Source organism: Oncorhynchus masou, unplaced genomic scaffold (assembly GCF_036934945.1).
Source record: "Oncorhynchus masou masou isolate Uvic2021 unplaced genomic scaffold, UVic_Omas_1.1 unplaced_scaffold_1891, whole genome shotgun sequence".
In the NCBI taxonomy this organism is placed as follows: domain Eukaryota; kingdom Metazoa; phylum Chordata; class Actinopteri; order Salmoniformes; family Salmonidae; genus Oncorhynchus; species Oncorhynchus masou.
The window spans coordinates 76,050-85,278 of NW_027008391.1; positions in this window are offsets into that span (position 1 = coordinate 76,050).

Below are 9,229 nucleotides of genomic sequence, written 5' to 3' on the forward strand. Positions count from 1 at the left end.
GCTTCAACTAGCACCGACGTGTCAAGTGAGAGGTGTCAAAGCCCATTAGCCAAACAATGGCAGGAGAGTCACATAGTCTACCCCAACCAATTGGAGAGGCCTTAGAAGCTCCCTCCCGCTGTTCAGAGGTAATTAAAATACAGTACCCTTTGCATGTAAAGAATGATAAGGCAAGAAAAGATTACAAAATGAAGCTCCTTATGGAAAATCAAGAGACACTTTTTGCTATTACAAAACTGGGAACATCAGCAACCTTATCTTCCACACAAACCATCCCCTGGCATGGCACAGTGCTATATTAGCACACTACCCCTTTGTTAAGAGAGGGGGGGTTAAAGAGGGGTGGAAACTCAGAATACTTGATAACGAGGACTCTGAGTCAGGTAATATAAATATCTATAAGTCCAGAACAGTTATGGTACAGGGTAACCCCAAACAGTTTCAGCTGGACTTTCACCTAATCAAAGAATAAGCCCAGCAGGAGAAGCTCTCCCTTGATAAAGATACCCCCACACCGAGCGGGTCAGACCAGACCTCTTCATTATGTAACCCCACAGACGAGCAACCCCCAGTGGAGAGTCAACCTCCCAGCACAGATTACCACTCCCTCATTGAAATGAAGGACAAATTCACCCAGCTGGAGATAAGGCAGGTGGAGCTGGAACAGCAGGTGATTACACTTCAGTCAGCACAGACCCAGACAACAGCCCAGCACAACAACAGCCCCTTAACCAGACCCGGAGAGCTGGAGGTGGACAGAGACATATCTGCACTTTGGACAGTGGTGAGACAACTACAACAGGAGAAAGAGGAGCAGAACAGAGCACTAGAGGAGAGTATCAGACTTCTGGTGGAGGAGAGGTTGAGGAGGATGGAGGAGAGGGTGAGGGGGATGGAGGAGAGGTTGAGGGGGACGGTGTGTGACAGAGAACAACTCACTAGAGAGGTGGCCACCTCCACAGAGAAGCCAGCAGAACAGCCCACCTCAGCACCCAACAAAAGTCTCGACACCACATCAGAACAGTCCACACCAGACCCTGACCATAGAGTCGACATCACAGCAGAACAGACAAATGAAGAACCCCAAGCCCAGCGGCTCTCACCCCCTCTGAGCACCCCCTGTCAGCCACCCTGATAGCCCTTCTGACAACCCCCCCACACCCACTGAGGACAAACACAAGACACAGATTGTACTACTTATGGACTCAAATGGGAAATATATAGAAGAAAAAAAACTTTTTCCCAAACACAGTGTGTCTAAACTCTGGTGTCCAAACACCCAGCGCGCCCGAGACCTTCTGTCTGAGGCCAAACTAGGCTCACCCAGCCACATAATAATACACACAGGCACAAACGACCTGAGAGCACAGCAGGAAAGGGTGGCCACAGCACTGAAGGGAGTGATTGAAAAGGCTTCTTCTACTTTCCCCAACGCACAAGTGGTTATCTCCACCCTGCTACCACGAAAAGACTTCCACCCTGCCACAATACAGCGGGTAAACGCAAGTATTTCCCGTGACTGTGCCTCAAAACCAAACATTTTCCTGGCCCACCACTCCACCCTGGACTTGAACAGCCTCTATGACCAGGTCCACCTCTACAAGGCAGCAGTGCCCACCTTTGCCCGAACTCTAAAGGACATCGCTCTCAAACGTATCCCCAACACTTCACACAGGAGCAACAGATCAATAGACACCCCACCCAGACCAGCGAGACACCCTCCCAGACCTGCAGGACCCCCCCCCTGGACCTACACATAGAGGACCCACGCCAAGAGGAATTACATCCAGGCCACCGCACACCCAGACACATCCACACCCCCACCAATCAACACCCCCCCACGTCAACCATGCCCACACCCCATTTAGGCCCCCACGGATCAGACCTATGCCTCTCCTGCCCACCCCATGCACCCCACCCCCGCAAAGAGGGCCTCAACATGGAAGCCACACGTACGCCCAGGTAGTGAGTGGGCAAACAGTCTCAACCCCCACTCTCACACTCGTCCAAGCCAATGGCATGTACCAGATGCTCAGCAGGCTCTGCTCACACTTACTGGCCTGAGGCCAAACCATGACAAACAACATCGGACACTCTGGAACAAAAAGCCTTCACTATATCATCCTGGAATATCCAAGGCCTGAGGTCATCTGCCTTTGGCCTGAAGAGGAGAAACACGGACTTCACCAAAGAAATCGGTAATACAGACATTGTCATCCTGCAAGAAACCTGGTATAGAGAAGACAGACCCACTGGTTTCCCTCGAGGTTACAGAGAGCTGGTAGTCCCATCCACCAAACTACCAGGTGTGAAACAGGGAAGGGACTCAGGGGGTATGCTAATTTGGTATAGAGCAGACCTAACTCACTCCATTAAATTAATCAAAACAGGAACATTCTACATTTGGCTAGAAATTCAAAAGGAAATTATCCTAACAGAGAAAAATGTCCTCCTGTGTGCTACCTATATCCCCCCACTAGAATCCCCATATTTTAATGAAGACAGCTTCTCCATCCTGGAGGGGGAAATCAATCATTTCCAGGCCCAGGGACATGTACTAGTCTGTGGCGACCTAAATGCCAGAACCGGACAAGAACCTGACACCCTCAGCACACAGGGGGACAAACACCTGCCTGGAGGTGACAGCACTCCCTCCCACATATGCCCCCTAGGCACAACTATGACAGCATAACCAACAAAAACGGGTCACAACTCCTGCAGCTCTGTCGCACGTTGGGAATGTACATAGTCAATGGTAGGCTTCGAGGGGACTCCTATAGTAGGTACACCTATAGCTCATCTCTTGGCAGTAGTACTGTAGACTACTTTATCACTGACCTCAACCCAGAGTCTCTCAGAGCGTTCACAGTCAGCCCACTGACACCCCTATCAGACCACAGCAAAATCACAGTCTACTTAAACAGAGCAATACTCAATCATGAGGCATCAAAGCCAAAGGAACTGAGTAACATTAAGAAATGCTATAGATGGAAGGAATGCAGTTTGGAAACCTACCAAAAAACAATTAGGCAACAACAAATTCAATCCCTTTTAGACAATTTCCTGGGTAAAACGTTCCACTGTAAAAGTGAAGGTGTAAACTTGGCAATAGAAAATCTTAACAGTATATTTGACCTCAGCTTCCCTATAAAATCTAAAAATCTCAAATAGAAAACCGAAGAAAATTAACAACAATGACAAATGGTTTGATGAAGAATGCAAAAATCTAAGAAAGAAATTGAGAAACCTGTCCAACCAAAAACATAGAGACCCGGAAAACCTGAGTCTACGCCTTCACTATGGTGAATCACTAAAACAATACAGAAATACACTACGGAAAAAGAAGGAACAGCATGTCAGAAATCAGCTCAATGTAATTGAAGAATCCATAGACTCAAACCACTTCTGGGAAAATTGGAAAACACTAAACAAACAACACGAATAATTATCTATCCAAAATGGAGATGTATGGGTAAACCACTTCTCCAATCTTTTTGGCTCTATAACAAAGAATAAAGAGCAAAAACATATACATGATCAAATACAGATCTTAGAATCAACTATTAAAGACTTCCTGAACCCACTGGATTCTCCATTACATTGAATGAGTTACAGGACAAAATAAAAACCCTCCAACCCAAAAAGGCCTGTGGTGCTGATGGTATCCTCAATGAAATGATCAAATATACAGACAACAAATTCCAATTGGCTATACTAAAACTCTTTAACATCATCCTTAGCTCTGGCATCTTCCCCAATATTTGGAACCAAGGACTGATCACCCCAATCCACAAAAATGGAGACAAATTTGACCCCAATAACTACCGTGGAATATGCGTCAACAGTAACCTTGGGAAAATCCTCTGCATTATCATTAACAGCAGACTCGTACACTTCCTCAATGAAAACAATGTACTGAGCAAATGTCAAATTGGCTTTTTACCAAAGTACCGTACAACAGACCATGTATTCACCCTGTACACCCTAATTGACAACCAAACAAACCAAAACAAAGGCAAAGTCTTCTCATGCTTTGTTGATTTCAAAAAAGCCTTCGACTCAATTTGGCATGAGGGTCTGCTATACAAACTGATGGAAAGTGGTGTTGGGGGTAAAACATACGACATCATAAAATCCATGTACACAAACAACAAGTGTGCGGTTAAAATTGGCAAAAAACACACAGATTTCTTCACATAGGGTCGTGGGGTTAGACAGGGATGCAGCTTAAGCCCCACCCTCTTCAACATATATATCAACGAATTGGCGCGGGCACTAGAAAAGTCTGCAGCACCCGGCCTCACCCTACTAGAATCCGAAGTCAAATGTCTGCTGTTTGCTGATGATCTGGTACTTCTGTCACCAACCAAGGAGGGCCTACAGCAGCACCTAGATCTTATGCACAGATTCTGTCAGACCTGGCCTCTGACAGTAAATCTCAGTAAGACCAAAATAATGGTGTTCCAAAAAAGGTCCAGTCACCAGGACCACAAATACAAATTCCATCTAGACACTGTTGCTATACATACCTTGGCCTAAACATCAGCGCCACAGGTAACTTCCACAAAGCTGTGAACGATCTGAGAGACAAGGCAAGAAGGGCATTCTATGCCATCAAAAAGAACATAAATTTCAACATACCAATTAGGATTTGGCTAAAAATACTTGAATCAGTCATAGAGCCCATTGCCCTTTATGGTTGTGAGGTCTGGGGTCCGCTCACCAACCAAGACTTCACAAAATGGGACAAACACCAAATTGAGACTCTGCACGCAGAATTCTGCAAAAATATCCTCCGTGTACAATGTAGAACACCAAATAATGCATGCAGAGCAGAATTAGGCCGATACCCACTAATTATCAAAATCCCGAAAAGAGCCGTTAAATTCTATAACCACCTAAAAGGAAGCGATTCCCAAACCTTCCACAACAAAGCTATCACCTACAGAGAGATGAACCTGGAGAAGAGTCCCCTAAGCAAGCTGGTCCTGGGGCTGTTCACAAACACAAACACACCCTACAGAGCCCCAGGACAGCAGCACAATTAGACCCAACCAAATCATGAGAAAAAAAAGATAATTACTTGACACATTGGAAAGAATTAACAAAAAAACATAGCCAATCCAATTTTGATAAACTCCCATATCTACTGGGTGAAATTCCACAGTGTGCCATCACAGCAGCAAGATTTGTGACCTGTTGCCACGAGAAAAGGGCAACCAGTGAAGAACACACACCATTGTAAATAGAACCCATATCTATGCTTATTTATTTTATCTTGTGTCCTTTACCATTTGTACATTGTTAAAACACTGTATATATATAATATGACATTTGTAATGTCATTATTGTTTTGAAACTTCTGTATGTGTGATGTTTACTGTTAATTTTTATTGTTTATTTCACTTTATATATTCACTTTATATATTATCTACCTTAATTGCTTTGGCAATGTTAACACGTTTCCCATGCCAATAAAGCCCTTGAATAGAATTGAGAGAAGAGAGAGAAGAGAGAGGAGAGACAGAGAGAGAAGAGAGAGACAGAGAGAGATACGGAGAGAGATACAGAGAGAGAGAGAGAGAGAGAGAGGAGAGATACAGAGAGAGATACAGAGAGGAGAGAGACACAGAGAGGGATACAGAGAGAGGAGAGAGATACAGAGAAAGATACAGAGAGGAGAGAGAGAGAGATAAAGAGAGATACAGAGAGAGAGGAGAGAGAGAGAGATACAGAGAGAGAGAGAGAGATAGAGATACAGAGAGGAGAGAGAGAGACAGGGGAGGGGAGGAGAGGGAAAGAGAGAGAGAGAGAGAGAGAGAGAGAGAGAGAGGGGGAGAGGGAGAGGGAAGAGAGAGAGAGAGTGTGTGTGTTTAGTTAGGCTAAATGAAACGAGTCTACAAAACTCTTGAAGTACTCCTTGCTTAAACCAACAAAAGGTGCGAGGAGACTTACCTGGTCGGCGTAGCGTGAAACATGGACAACAGCGTAGGAGTAGTCTAATGATAAGTTGCCTCACACAGAAGAGCTTTAACTATCATTGCCAGTTTGTGAAGATCTAACCACAAGAAGAATCCATGAAGGGAACGCAATGCGCCATTATTCCATCACGCAAGAAGATATACATTACACCTAAAAACCAGTTAACATTAATATACTGTAGAAGCATACACAACATCAATTTAACTTTTATTTTTTTATTTTACCTTTATTTAACTAGGCAAGTCAGTTAAAGAACAAATTCTTATTTTCAATGACGGCCTAGGAACAGTGGGTTTACTGCCTGTTCAGGGGCAGAACGACAGACCTTGTCAGCTCAGGGATTTGAACTTGCAACCTTCCGGTTACTAGTCCAACGCTCTAACCACCCAGGCTACCCTGCCGTCCCTCCACTCTAACCACCCAGGCTACCCTGCCGCCCCTCCACTCTAACCACTAGGCTACCCTGCCGCCCCTCCACTCTTACCACTAGGCTACCCTGCCGCCCCTCCACTCTAACCACTAGGCTACCCTGCCCCCCTCCACTCTAACCACTAGGCTACCCTGCCACCCCTCCACTCTAACACACTAGGCTACCCTGTGCTACCCTGCCGCCCCTCCACTCTAACCACTAGGCTACCCTGCCGCCCCTCCACTAACTACCAGGCTACCCTGCCGCCCCTCCAATCTAACCACCAGGCTACCCTGCCGTCCCTCCAGTCTAACCACCCAGGCTACCCTGCCGCCCCTCCACTCTAACCACTAGGCTACCCTGCCGCCCCTCCACTCTAACCACCCAGGCTACCCTGCCACCCCTCCACTCTAACCACCCAGGCTACCCTGCCGTCCCTCCACTCTAACCACCAGGCTACCCTGCCGTCCCTCCACTCTAACCACCCAGGCTACCCTGCCGCCCCTCCACTCTAACCACCAGGCTACCCTGCCGCCCCTCCACTCTAACCACCAGGCTATCCTGCCGCCCCTCCACTCTAACCACCAGGCTACCCTGCCGTCCCTCCAGTCTAACCACCCAGGCTACCCTGCCGTCCCTCCACTCTAACCACCCAGGCTACCCTGCCGCCCCTCCACTCTAACCACCAGGCTACCCTGCCGCCTCCACACGTCTTATTCTATGCATTCTTGCAGTTGTTTCACCTTGTTCCCCTCAACAATAGTCCTACTGCTTTAGACTGGGCAGCCAAATAGCTTCATTTTGATTGATGATTTTGAATTTTCATGGCGCAGACGAAGCTAAATCCATCAAACGAATGTAAACGATGTGATACAGGCCTAGTTTCCACTACAGATAATGTGTAAACGATGTGATGCAGGCCTAGTTTCCACTACAGATAATATGTAAACGATGTGATGCAGGCCTAGTTTCCACTACAGATAATGTGTAAACGATGTGATGCAGGCCTAGTTTCCACTACAGATAATGTGTAAACGATGTGATACAGCCCTAGTTTCCACTACAGATAATGTGTAAACGATGTGATGCAGGCCTAGTTTCCACTACAGATAATGTGTAAACGATGTGATACAGCCCTAGTTTCCACTACAGATAATGTGTAAACGATGTGATACAGGCCTAGTTTCCACTACAGATAATGTACAGATAATGTGTAAACGATGTGATACAGCCCTAGTTTCCACTACAGATAATGTGTGAACGATGTGATACAGCCCTAGTTTCCACTACAGATAATGCATAAACGATGTGATACACCCTAGTTTCCACTACAGATAATGTGTAAACGATGTGATGCAGGCCTAGTTTCCACTACAGATAATGTGTAAACGATGTGATACAGGCCTAGTTTCCACTACAGATAATGTGTGAACGATGTGATACAGGCCTCGTTTCCACTACAGATAATGTGTATAAACGATGTGATACAGGCTAGATACGCATCACCAGCTCTCTCAGAAGGGTTGATGCAGGCCTAGTTTCCACTACAGATAATGTGTAAACGATGTGATACAGGCTAATACGTATCACCAGCTCTCTCAGAAGGGTTGATGCAGGCCTAGTTTCCACTACAGATAATTACATGAGGCGAGGGTGTGTGATGAATTTCAATGAAGTGTTATCAGACCAGGTTCCTACCAGTACGACCTGTGGACTGGAACCAGTTCATGAGTGAGCTGATACTAATTTCATGCTAATGAGATGCAAATTGTATATTATCTACAATAATGAAATGCCCATGCATATTAATAATGTCTGTTCTCCATGCTGTGGGTGGACATTCGAGCAACTAACATCTCATTTGCTCTTGGGAAGAATTGCCAGGGACCTCAGAATACGATTCTTAGGTGCCGAGGCAGACAGCGTTAATTTCATCAACAAAAATATTGACTATAATATAAAACAGACCCAGAAAAAATATATAAAGGCAGACAGAGAAAATGACATGACAAAAATCAGACTACTAAATGGACTGGACAAGAGTTTCTGGAACGATTGAGCTCTTTTCAGTGATAAGATCAATTAATATTAGCAGCCCAGATGTGCAGCGCATTTGGCAGTGGAAAAACGTCACACCCAGCACACACAGCCTACATCAGCTGGTGAGCTGCAGGGGAGCAGTATTGAGTTTAATAGTAAAACAACAGTCTGGCTATGTTTTTCTCTCTCTTGAGTAATCTAGAAAAAAGTAGGCGGTCTTTGAATTTGTAGTGACGCTCAACCCCTCCCACTTTTCTCACTGTGTTCCATATGGAGGTTTTATAGACAATGCCACCACGTCTCCCTCTTTTCCTCTGCGAACTGATTGATTCTAGACCTTAGGCCACCGTTCAAAACACATGACCCATAATACTGCCGCTCTATTGGAGGGCCACATTTTATATTCATAAAGCATATCATGGGCCATTCTAAAGCTAGGCTACTTGCGGACTGGACCGTTAACCATTTGTTTAGGCTTCACCTTGTCCAGTCATGTTACCACATTAACTCGCTATAGCTAACAACCTGGGGAACGCAATGTTATGGAACATTCAGAAAGAGGCTATGTAGAACACAAACATGCCTCTCTGACATGTTGAATAAGGAATTACGCCGGCTCTATTCATGGCATTTCTATGTGCTCCGTTCGAGAACGTGACCCTGGTAGCATTACCAGTAGCCTACTGAACGTGACCCTGGTAGCATTACCAGTAGCCTACTGAACCCTGGTACCATTACCGTACCCTGGTACAATTACCAGGAGCCTACTGAACGCATTACCAGTAGCCTACTGAACGT